The sequence below is a fragment of the Rana temporaria genome, chromosome 6 (genome assembly GCF_905171775.1).
Source record: "Rana temporaria chromosome 6, aRanTem1.1, whole genome shotgun sequence".
NCBI lineage: Eukaryota > Metazoa > Chordata > Amphibia > Anura > Ranidae > Rana > Rana temporaria.
Window position 1 is genome coordinate 13799848 of NC_053494.1, and position 11341 is coordinate 13811188.

The window sequence follows — 11341 nt, forward strand, 5'->3', positions numbered from 1 at the left end:
TAATAAATAAATGCGATCGGCCAGTCCTGTTCTAATACTCGCTGGCTAATCTCCTGTACCAAGCAATGTCTATTTACCTGTGATGGATAAATAGCAGGTCAATATTTGCCAGGGCTCAGAGCAGACCGCAGGCAGCCCGACTCCTCTCAGGATATGAAGAATGTTACATTGTACTACTTACCGGGGAGGAAGGGCGCTCACCAAGGATCTCGAAATATTGCAAAGCAAACGTATTAGGCCCCGTTTACATCTGGAAATATGGGAACGTGGGCAGAATCTCTGCGATCCCAAAATCGCCAGATGTGATCGGGGCCTTAGGGACAGATGCCCAGGCTGATATAGTAAAGAAGTTAGTTTAACAGAAAGCAATCGTGTGTGTCCAATGTGAATACGGGGTTCACAAATAGGGTTGCCACCTTTTCTTCAAGCCAAACCCAAACAGTTTAGCGGCCTGGGACACCTTTGGGTGCCCAAGGAGAGTAGTGCGGTGTGCATAGCGTGCCGCAGCAAAATGTGGGTGTGACCAAATTGCTCTTGCTGACATCATCACCCTGCACCCCCAGTGATGCCAAACCTGCCCTCGGACAGCCGCCCACAGCTCCTGGATGGCAACAGGATTTGTGTGCGACTATCTTGGGGAGCCACAGCCCAGTCTAAATAATGTGTCCGGGTTTCAGTCTGCCTGAAACCTGGACACATAATTCAAAACCTGGACTGTTCGGGTGAATCCCGGACAGGTGGCAACCCTATTTACAAACCTGGCAACAGGGCGCAAAATTCCAAGTCATTTAACATTTTACGCTCTGACGTTATTTGTTGTGAAGGTCGATCTCATGGTATTAGGTGTGCTAATTTGCCTTTAGTAATTAACCCCCAAAATGTCTAGTGGCGGTAGTGTAAATGCAGAGGGCGGTAAAATGAGGGGGCTAAGTCACGTTCTTTCTGCAGTTTTAAACTACCGTCACTTTGCCTCACAAACGCCTGTCAATGCTCTGCGTCAGTTACGTTCATTGCAGCAGACAGTGGCCCAGATTCAAGTAGAATCGCGCAATATTTGCGTGGGCAAAGAGCACATTTTTTTCTCTGCGCCCACGCAAATATTGCGCTTTGCCCGCGATTCACGGAGCAGTTGCTCCGTAAATTGCGCGGGCAATATGTTAAGCAGCCGGGCGCAAGGCTGCCTAATGTAAATGATCCCGCCGGGGGCGGGAATCATTTAAATTAAGCGCGCTCCCGCGCCGAGCGAACAGCGCATGCTCCGTCGGGAAACTTGCATTGCGGCAAATGACGTCGCAAGGACGTCATTTGCTTGTAAGTGAACGTGAATGGCGTCCAGCGCCATTCACGGTTCACTTACGTAAACGACGTGAAATTTGAACGTCGCGAGCGGGAGGCGCAGCTATACTTTAGCATTGGCTGCGCCTGCTATTAGCAGGAGCAACCTTATGCTAAAGGCGCCGTACGGAAACTCCGTACCTTGCGTACGCAGGGCCCGCGCAACTTTTGTGAATCGGTGGTAGTATGCAATTTGCATACTACACGCCGATCACAAAGGCCGCGCCCCCTAGCGGCCAACGCAAGAATGCAGCCTGGGATGTGAAGGCATAAGGAGGCTTATGTTTGTCACATCCTAGGCTGCATTCGGTGTAACGAGGTTCCTGAATCAGGAGCACTCGTTACACCGGAGCAAGTAAGCACTTGCGCCGCGCAACTATGGTTGCTCGGGCGCAAGTGCTTCTTGAATCTGGGCCAGTGTTGTTTACAATGTTGTGGTTGCATTTCTTTGTGCCAAAATTAGCCCTAACAAACAGGACTGCGTTTAGTAAATGAATAATAATATTAATAAAACTGGAACACACAGGAATTTCTTTTATATAATATAAATTGAAGCAATTGGCGCAATTCACAAAGTTTAACGCAAGGAGAACACGCTTCATTTTAGTCATGTGACTAACTTTTAAACTTCATTGAACTCGGCTGAAAATGTCACTTTAACAAAAAAATATATATATATTTCTGGTGGTAAATTAGCATTGTGAATTGAGCCTCATAACAAGACCAAGCCAGAGTGACCACATAATAATGATAAATATGATGGAATACGTCACCGGCACAGGTTGAAGTGATCTCAGATGAGGCGTATATCCTCCAGACAGCGATGATGTCCCGGTGTCACCTGTTGCATCGCCACAGCCTGTGACTGTTAATCCTCCACCTGCCTGGCTGGCTGTAATGGGAGTCTATGGGTTGCCGGGGGCAACCGTGAAAAGGCTTCCCTGAGCAGTACTAGGCCGAGCAGGCCTCCTCCTCCTTTTCCCTCCCTCTCTCCATGGCTGTGTGTTTACAAAGTCAGCCAAGGAGTTTCTATGGTGACACCAGCAGTGGCTCGGGGGCCTTCCCTCCTCTTAGAATATTCAGTGCATGACCGGCGCTAATTGCCGACAAGGAAATTCGCTCTCAGGGCTTGTGTCACCCTATTGTGTGAATGGATCATGTTAGATGTTGTTAAAGTTGTCACCTCAGTGATGCGAACACTATTAGCTTGTATATTAAACAGCGCTCGTGATCATTAGGGGCCCATTCGCTCCAGAAACCACGCGCTTTTGCATGCGCGTTTATATGCAGTTGACGTGCGTTTGTGATACATTTTTTCCTAAACATTTCGGCGGCGCCACACCTGCTGTGAACAGGCTGGGTGCTCACAAAAACAAAGAAGGGGAAGGCGCAAACCTAGAGTGGCCACCTCATCCCTTTAAAACCGAACACATATTAAAGCGTCAAATTATAATTTTTTTTCAAAAGTCAGCAGCTACAAATACTGTAGCTGCCGACTTTTAAAATAAGGGACACACAGTTCCCAGAAAATAGCGGTGGCCTATTTAGGAAGGACTGCGCGACTCGCGCATGCACAGTAGGGAAGTGAAGCTGCAACGCTTCCTTTCCTGATTCCCTCACCGAGAATAGCGGTGGGGGCAGCTGAGAAATTGCTCGTCTTCTGCTGCCAACATCGCGGGTACCCTGGACAGGTAAGTGTCCATTTTTTCAAAGTCAGCAGCTGCAGTATTTGTAGCTGCTGGCTTTTAACCCCTTCCTTACCGGGCCATTATAAAATGACACCGGCAGGAACCCTCCCTCGATCCGGGTGGACGTCATATGACGTCTTTTCTTCCCGAAAATCTTGGGCGAGCACGCACGCACCCGCAGCACCACTCGTGACCCGGTGCGCTTTCCCGGCGGCCGTGATGTCCGCCGGGCACCCAAGATTGCTGGCGATCACGACAGAAGTGTGGGTCTGTCAGAGGTGAGGAGACCGATGTGTGTTCCCAGTACAGAGGAACACAGATCGGTCTCCTCCCCTTGTGAGTCCCCTCCCCCTACAGTTAGAATCACTCCCAGGGAACATATTCAGCACCCCCTAGTGTTAACCCCTTCCCTGACAGTCACATTTACACAGTAATCAGTGCAGTTTTATACCATTAATCGCTGTATAAATGTGAATGGTCCCAAAAACGTGTCAAAAGTGTCCGATATGTTCGTCGCAATGTCGGTGATAATAATTAAAAAAAAAAAAATCGCCATCATGACTAGTAAGAAAAAAAAATTTATAAATAAAAATACCATAAATCTATCCCCTATTTTGTAGATGCTATAACTTTTTGAGAAAACCAATCAATATAAGCTTATTGCGATTTTTTTTTTTTTTAAATAAAAATATGTAGAATACGTATCGGTCTAAACTGAGGGAAAAAAAATTGTAAAAAAAAAAAAAAAGAATTGCTATATTTATTAAAACCAAAAAAGTTTTTTTTTTTTAAATTTATAAAAAAATAAAAGTTCCATACTTCTTTTAAATAGCACAGTGCTGCAACATTTCACTTTGCCAGAGTCTCAAAGCATGAAGCATCTGCTTGGCTGTTCCTTTAGCTAGCCCCCAGTGCTCAGCAATACACTTTTTTATTTTATTTTAATAGCTTCCTTTACCTTAATGCAGTGCTGTTTTCATGTCCTCATTGTTCGTTTTTGCTCTCAAGTTGCTGTAATTCTTCTCTGATCTCCACACTTCCTGGTTGTCTGTTTCCTGATGACCACAGTACTGGGAGCTTTCTCTCGGTGGTCACTAACTTCAATGAGGTGTGATTACTGTGTGTCTAGTTTCTAGTTTTGTTTTCCAAACTATCACTGCTCTATGGCTCTGTATAGCACAGAGGCAGGAAACAACATGCAAAAACGAAACTAGAAACTACAGGTACATTATATGATTGATTTTTATCAATTTGTAATCGTTTTTAAAAGGAATCAGTTCACTATTATGTCTCTTTACCCTGTAAACAGTTATTTCAGCAATTTTTTTTTTTCCTTTACACTCCTTTAATGTTTATTGATAAAACAAATTGTGCATGTGTGCATATATTTCATACATATTGCATTTACAGCCTTATTTCCCTCCAGTGGTTCTCAACCCTGTCCTCAAGTACCCCCAACAGGCCATGTTTTGGGAATTTCTCCAAAATACCAAGCCATTGACTGTGATTTTAAAGCGCCTGTGTATGATAAAGGAAAACCTGTAAACACGGCCTGTTAGGCATACTTGAGGACAGGCTTGAGAACCACTGCTTTAGTTGACAAGAACCTGAATTGAGAGAACCACAAGTGTTGCCCAAGATGACTTTTTCTTTTGAAATTACTACTTGCCAGGCTGTCCTACTAGTAAGCAGCTGTCAGTGATAGGGCAGTCTAGTGCTGCAAGAGCAAGTGGTAAAGTAATCATATGTGTTCATACTGCAGTCAAATTGTTATGTTTTTGTATGTATTTATGTTTAACACTTCTGCCTCTAGAGTGTCTCCAACACCATTTTGGAGTAGCCCTGTGTTCTGATAGGCCGCACGAGATCTCGAGAGATTTGGGCGACCATTTTTGGGTGGTTTCTTTTTATAGTAAAGCTCAGGCACATGTTAGGGAGAAGACAAGTGGATGTAGATAGGGACAGAGATCCTGCTTGTGAGGGAGAGAGAGGAGAAGCCAGGGAGAGTGTTCCGGCCTGTGAGGGATAGTTCAGGGGTCCTACGGAGTCCTGCAGTGGTAATCCTTGGTCGGATGAAAGACTCCCAGCTGCTACGGGTAATGTGTTTCCAGCCTCTTCCAATAAGCATTGTGTGCTGGGGTATATAATGTACCATTAAGTGGGAAGTGCCTGTGATACTCAGAAATCCACATCGCTTAGAACAACAGTATCTGTACTTCATATCTGTGCCTCCATGCCTGGAGAGGAACCATTTGCCGTTTGATTGTAAAGACTGTTACTACTACCGCCTCTCGGTAATAAACGTTACCTTGTTCAAAGAACTTTACGTGTGTCTCCCTCAGTGAATCGCCGCACCCCTCACCCCGCTTACATACTGACCCGCAGCAAGTAGGCCAATCAGGAATTTTGACTTTTTTGCCCAGTGATACAGTGTACAGGAAGTCAGGGAGATAGCATTTTCAGAAAGATAAGCAATGGCAACCTGGAGATTAGTTATTCATACACTAAAAAAATGAAAAAAATAAAATAAATGAACACCACATCACAGGTTTTAGTCTTTATTTTATTTGGTTATACAAAAACAGAGCAGTCAGGCTGAGATGATGAACGGCATCAACCTTTTCTAATAACCACACCTTATAGTTTTCCTCTATACTTTATATCCATAATCATCAGAACACCAAAACCAAGTCTTCAAAATGTTAAGAATAAATAAAAAGGTAACCGTTAAAACTACCAACTTTAATGTATGTAAGAATAAAATCTATTTTTTGGCATCATTTCTCACTGTATACAGATTTCTTAAAGGGTCACTAAAGGCAGAATTAAAAAAACAAAAATGTTATACTTACCTCCACTGTGCAGCTCGTTTTGCACAGAGTGTCCCCTAACCCTGTCTTCTGGGGTCCCTCGGCGGCTGTCTCGGCTCCTCCTCGCAAAAGCTTTCTACCTTCATGCAAGCTCTCATGGTGAAAAGCTTTTGCGAGCGCGCTCCCGTGATACAGCGGCGGGCATAGCCACCGCCTGTATCACTCGGCCCCACCCCCCGCTGTGATTGACAGCAGCGCCAGCCAATGGCTGCGCTGCTATCAATCCGTCCAGCCTAGCCAATCAACGGCCAGGCTGGGAACCGAAGACCATCACACAGATGACATTATATCCTAAACTGTACAAGGTGCAAGCCTTAATTTAAAAAAATTATTTTGAAATTGGTGGACTTTGTTGTTAAGGCAAACTATTTTTTTGTGAATTTGTTGCCAAGTTTCATACCTGGAGATCCTAAGGCCCCTTTCACACTGGGGCAGTATAGCGCCGCTATGTTTAGCGGTGCTATGCCACGGAATTCTGCTGCTAGCAGCGGTATTAACCCCCGCTAGCGGCCAAAAAAGGGTTAATACCACCCGCAATGCGCCTCTGCAGAGGTGCATTGCTGTTAGTATTACCGCGGTGTCCCATTGTTTTCAATGGGAAGGAGCGGTATACACGCTCCTCTCACCGCTCCAAAGATGCTGCTTCCAGGAGATTTTTTTTTCTCCCGCCAGCGCATCGCCTCAGTGTGAAAGCCCTCGGGCGTTCACATTGAGAATGCTGGGGCAGGAGTATTTCAGGCGTTATTTATGCGCTATTTTTAGCGCAAAAACGAAAGGGGCCCAACGGAAAGGAATGGGCACAGCCATAGGACTACACTGCTGCAAGGCATTGCATAGTGCGATCAGTCTGCAACAGGGAACGCAGTCGCTGACAGGCTCTACAGGTAAAAATAAATATGAAACAGGTTCCAAAAAAATTGCCAAAAAATGACAACTTAATAGAGTGAGATATGATGTCAAACATATTGGAAAATAGATGAAGAGATTACATACACTAAGTGGTCCTATAACCTACAGACTGTCAGCAGCCATTTTTGTTGGCCCGACATATTTATAGGTTTATCCTACCAAGGAGGTGAAGAACTGCCGTGCAGTTCAGGATGGCGGACGAAACGCCCACCTTCACGTTAAAACTTTAACAAACACTGCAAGAGGCGTATTCACCAATGCTAAAAGTGCTGCGGCGGTGCAAAGTGCAGTTCCTCACAGAAACCAACCAGACTTACCCGGGAGAAATGCTGCCTGTTTGGGTCACTTTACTGCACTTTGTACATTCTAAGCTCATAGTAAGTGTACAAATCACTCTAATTATTAAGCTGAGCAATCAGGGCAGCCACTGAATGCACAGAATAAAAGCAAGCAATAATTAAAAAAATAAAAAGTAACAGGCTCTGACAAAGCTCTGGCTTTATGGACAGCCGCTAGTCAAGGTTCCACCCGCTGATAAAAAAAAGATTGGCTGGCGTCCATATTGTCTCTTTGTAGTGCAAGAATTTTAAAGTGGAAGTACACTTTTAAACTAAGTTCATTCATCCTTTTTTCTTCCTTCCCTGAGCCTAGCATAAGCCACCCACCCTCCCTTTACAGATGCACGTGAAACCTCAGATTATAAGCATAATCCGTTCCAGGAGAATGCTTGTAATCCAAAGCACTCGCATATCAAAGCGAGTTTCCCCATAGAAGTCAATGGAAATGAAGATAATTTGTTCCACATTGACTTCTATTGCATGCAATGCCGCATGTGGCCAGAGGTGGGAGGGGGCGCCGGAGAGACGCGGACATTTTCGGGGACAGCTCAGCTGACCTCGGAAAGGTTCAGAAACACTCGGGAACGGAGTATTTCTGAACGGCTTGGAACCGTTTTGAGTGTCACCAGCGCCCCCACACCTCTGGCCAGATGCGGTAATGCACACCACATTAGCATGAATTCTGCTCGCAGAGTCAGAATTGTATCCATTTTTTTAAAGTTGCCCGTTAGTCGAAAAGATCGTTAACCGCGTTACTCGTAAACCAAGGTTCCACTGTACTTATAGCTTCAATCAGATGTGTGTGCGTTGAGTGGTTTACATCCAACCCTGCAAGTATTCACTGTCCTGGCTGCGTATGTGTAATATATATATAAAATATTTATTACACACACTCACACACACATATATATATACACACGTGATCCAGCTCTTCCGGGCAGGTAGGGGGTGTGCATGCACCCTAAAGCCCCTTAGACTTCTATGGAGCAGTCACTGAGCATCCCCATCCTTGGGGACTATATTGCAGTCACAGCCAAGACAGTGAAGACTTACGGTGCTGGATGTGAACAAACACCAGAGGCCATGGTTTTTGGACCAAGGTAAGTGTGCATCTGTGGAGGGGAGGGGTGGGGTGGGTTAGGATAGATCAGGGGGGCAAAAAAATGATAATGCACTTGTTTTAAAGTGCACTTTTCCTATGAAATTTGGACTGATGGTGTTGGAGAGGAAAACACACTCCCTATGATAATACAGCCCAATTCCTCCCACTGCAGGTCTCAATACTTTTGTGTCGCATATAATTAATTCTCTTTGGGATAATTGCATATATCATTTCTATATGGCTACATCCTCTTAAAAACACCAAGTAACACTAGGCAGGTATGTCAGTACAGTGCAATGTAGCCAGAGAGTTCTAGAGTGCATTCCCAAGGCATTCTCTTCCACTTACTCGCACAGGCAGGCTATTCAGGGAAATACAGCCCTTGTTCCATTAAAGCCTAACTCCGGGGCCATTCACTGCATGGGTCCACTGTTTTTTTTTCTTCTGAGGTTTAAGAGTGGAGATATACTTACCCGATTCTCCCAGCACAAATCTATTCCAGCACCTCCACGTTCCAGCAGTCTGAAATAGTGGACTGTTCCCAATATCGAGCCCAGAGCAGGCTTCATAGACCAGGAGCGGTCCACTGCTGGACCGTGGGGGGGGAGCGCAGTTTCCGGAGAACCAAAGGATCAGGTGAGTATAAGATTTCTCACACTGCACGGGAAACATTTAGAGTTGGGCTCTAAAAAGGTAATTCCACCCAAACGGAAAAGTTTAGTTGTAGACAGTCTGGTGAGCTGAGTTAGTCCTCAAAATCTTATGTCTTGTGAACTCCAGTGGTTGTTTTGGCTCCTCTCCCCATATTTAAAAATAAAATAAAAAATGCACCAGGGATGGTGGGAGCCCCTCAATGAGCAGAGCAGGTAGGTAGAACCAGGAAATCACCAATAAGTGTCCTACAGAGCAGAGACTTTCGGGGAGGTTAAAGTGGACAAACTAGCATGAATGAATTCCTGAGAGGTCACAATATACAGCAAAAGTGTAATATAAAAAAAAAAAAAAAAAATTAAGCTCTAGCCAGCGACATTGCCTAGGCCAGTGATGGAGAATCTTGGCACCCCAGATGTTTTGGAACTACATTTCCCATGATGCTCCAATACACTGCAGTGTAGCTGAGCATCGTGGGAAATGTAGTTCCAAAACATCTGGGGTGCCAAGGTTCTCCATCACTGACCTAGGCTAAGATGTCATCCGTCTGCTGCAGGCACAAGGAAGCATTTCCTCAGTCTCCTCTTTCCAGTAATAAGATTGCAATATTGCAACACTTTATAACAAGTCACAAGATAAGAGGCTGCAGCAATGTCAGATATTTGAGAAAACAGCAAAAAACTGCAGACACCAGAGAATACATGATGATGTCATCCCTTAGCTGCCATATAAAGCTGGGTATAGATGTTTTTTTTTTTGCTTAGCCAGCAGACTAAAAAAAGGGAGATTCCCCCATACACACAGGCGAGGTGGATAGAGGAATCCTACCAGCTGCAACATTGTATTCTGACAGCAGGGACTCTCCTCTAACAGGATACACTCATCAGCTACAGCTGAATTTCGATCGGTCTATACCCCCCCCCCCCCTTTAGTCTAGGAAATAGATGGCAACCTGGGATGATGCCTATAAAAAAAAAAAAAAAAAAAAATTGCTCGTCCTTCCAAAAAGAAAAGCAAATGAAGGCATTTTTGGGTGAGTACTGTGATCTATGAGAGAGGAAATAAATACCTGGAAGTGTTACGGTTACTTAGCATGCTAATGCTAGGTCTGCTCAACTCCCCCAGCCTCTACTGAAAACTAAAACCTCAGTTTTGGGTGGACTTTCCCTTTGAACTTAATAATAGAAGTGAGGGCTGATTCATACGGGAGCGCAGCTCTGCTGATGTGGGGTTATTTCCGAAAGGCAAATCCACTTTGCACTGCAAGTGCAGTCGCTGTAGATCTGAGGGGGACATGCAAGGAAAAAAAAAAAAAACATAATTTTTAGTTTGCACATGATTGGATTATAAAATCAGCAGAGCTTCCCCTCATATCTACAGCAACTGCACTTCCAAGTGAACTTGTAGTGCAAAGTGGATTTGCCTTTCGTAAATAATCCCCTAGTAGCTGGGAGAAGTACTGCCATAAACGCTCACATATCTGAATTGGAGTTTGGATAAGTACTCAGATGCCACACGGGCTTTAGGCTGCCAAGTAAAAATTAAAGAGCTCAGGGCCCCTAGTTAAAGGATTGATGCCCTGGCTTTTCCCTCCCCCAGCATAGCATATCCCACCCAGAGCAAATCCAGATGTAAACTTACCTGCAGGCCAACCCCACCGCAACATTGTTACCCCCGCCTTTTTGCATTAGCAGTCCCCATAAACTGCTTGATTTCCTCTTGTTTAAGGAGAGTACCACCCTAAAGTGGAACTTCCGCTCATCAGCACCTTTCAGGGGGGAACCCGTCTTTTACAGGTATCCATTGCCACTTCCGGGAGTCCGGGCCGCGACGTCACCTCCTCCTCCCCTGGCCCAATAGGAGAGAGGAGCGGGGTCTCGCACATGCGCAGTAGGGTTCCTGGCGTGAAGCCATAAGGCTACTCTGCCGGGTTCCCTTACCCGCAATGGCGGCGGCAGCACCCGACAGCTGATGGAAACTTCAGCTGCGGTGCCGACATCGAGGGACTCCAGGACAGGTAAGTGTCCATTTATTAAAAGCCAGCAGCTGCAGTATGTGTAGCTGCTGGCTTTTATTTTTTTTTGGGCCAGCACACCGCTTTAATTCAGCAATTTGAAAGAGAAAAATGAATTCCCTAAACTACGAAGCAGTGTGGATAGGGGAATCTTCACTGCTGGATATTATACTCAGGCAGCTGCAGCATCCATGGCTACCTGAATACAATGGCACTGCCAAATAGTGACAGCACTTGATAGGATGCAGTCACTGTCACTGATTGATTAATAAAAAAAATTATCTTACCAGCTCAGTCAATTTTTAAATCTACTTGTTATAATAGGTCAGTGATGGAGAACCTTGGCACCCCAGATGTTTTGGAACTACATTTCCCATGATGCTAATGCACTCTGCAGTGTAGTGGGGCATCATGGGAAATGTAGTTCCAAAACA

The 11341-nt window shown here is 45.1% G+C and overlaps 1 protein-coding gene across 1 annotated transcript in view; it reads right to left on the reverse strand.

Annotated features, from left to right (window-relative positions):
• The window catches only part of LOC120943137 (cyclin-dependent kinase-like 4), a 46100-nt gene extending 43751 nt beyond the window's left edge, over positions 1–2349 (reverse strand). The window contains exon 1 of the mRNA XM_040356268.1: positions 2109–2349. The gene's annotated coding sequence lies outside the window, so the exon portion shown is untranslated. The remainder of the gene's footprint in view (positions 1–2108) is intronic.
• Between the last annotated feature and the right edge of the window lie 8992 nt (positions 2350–11341).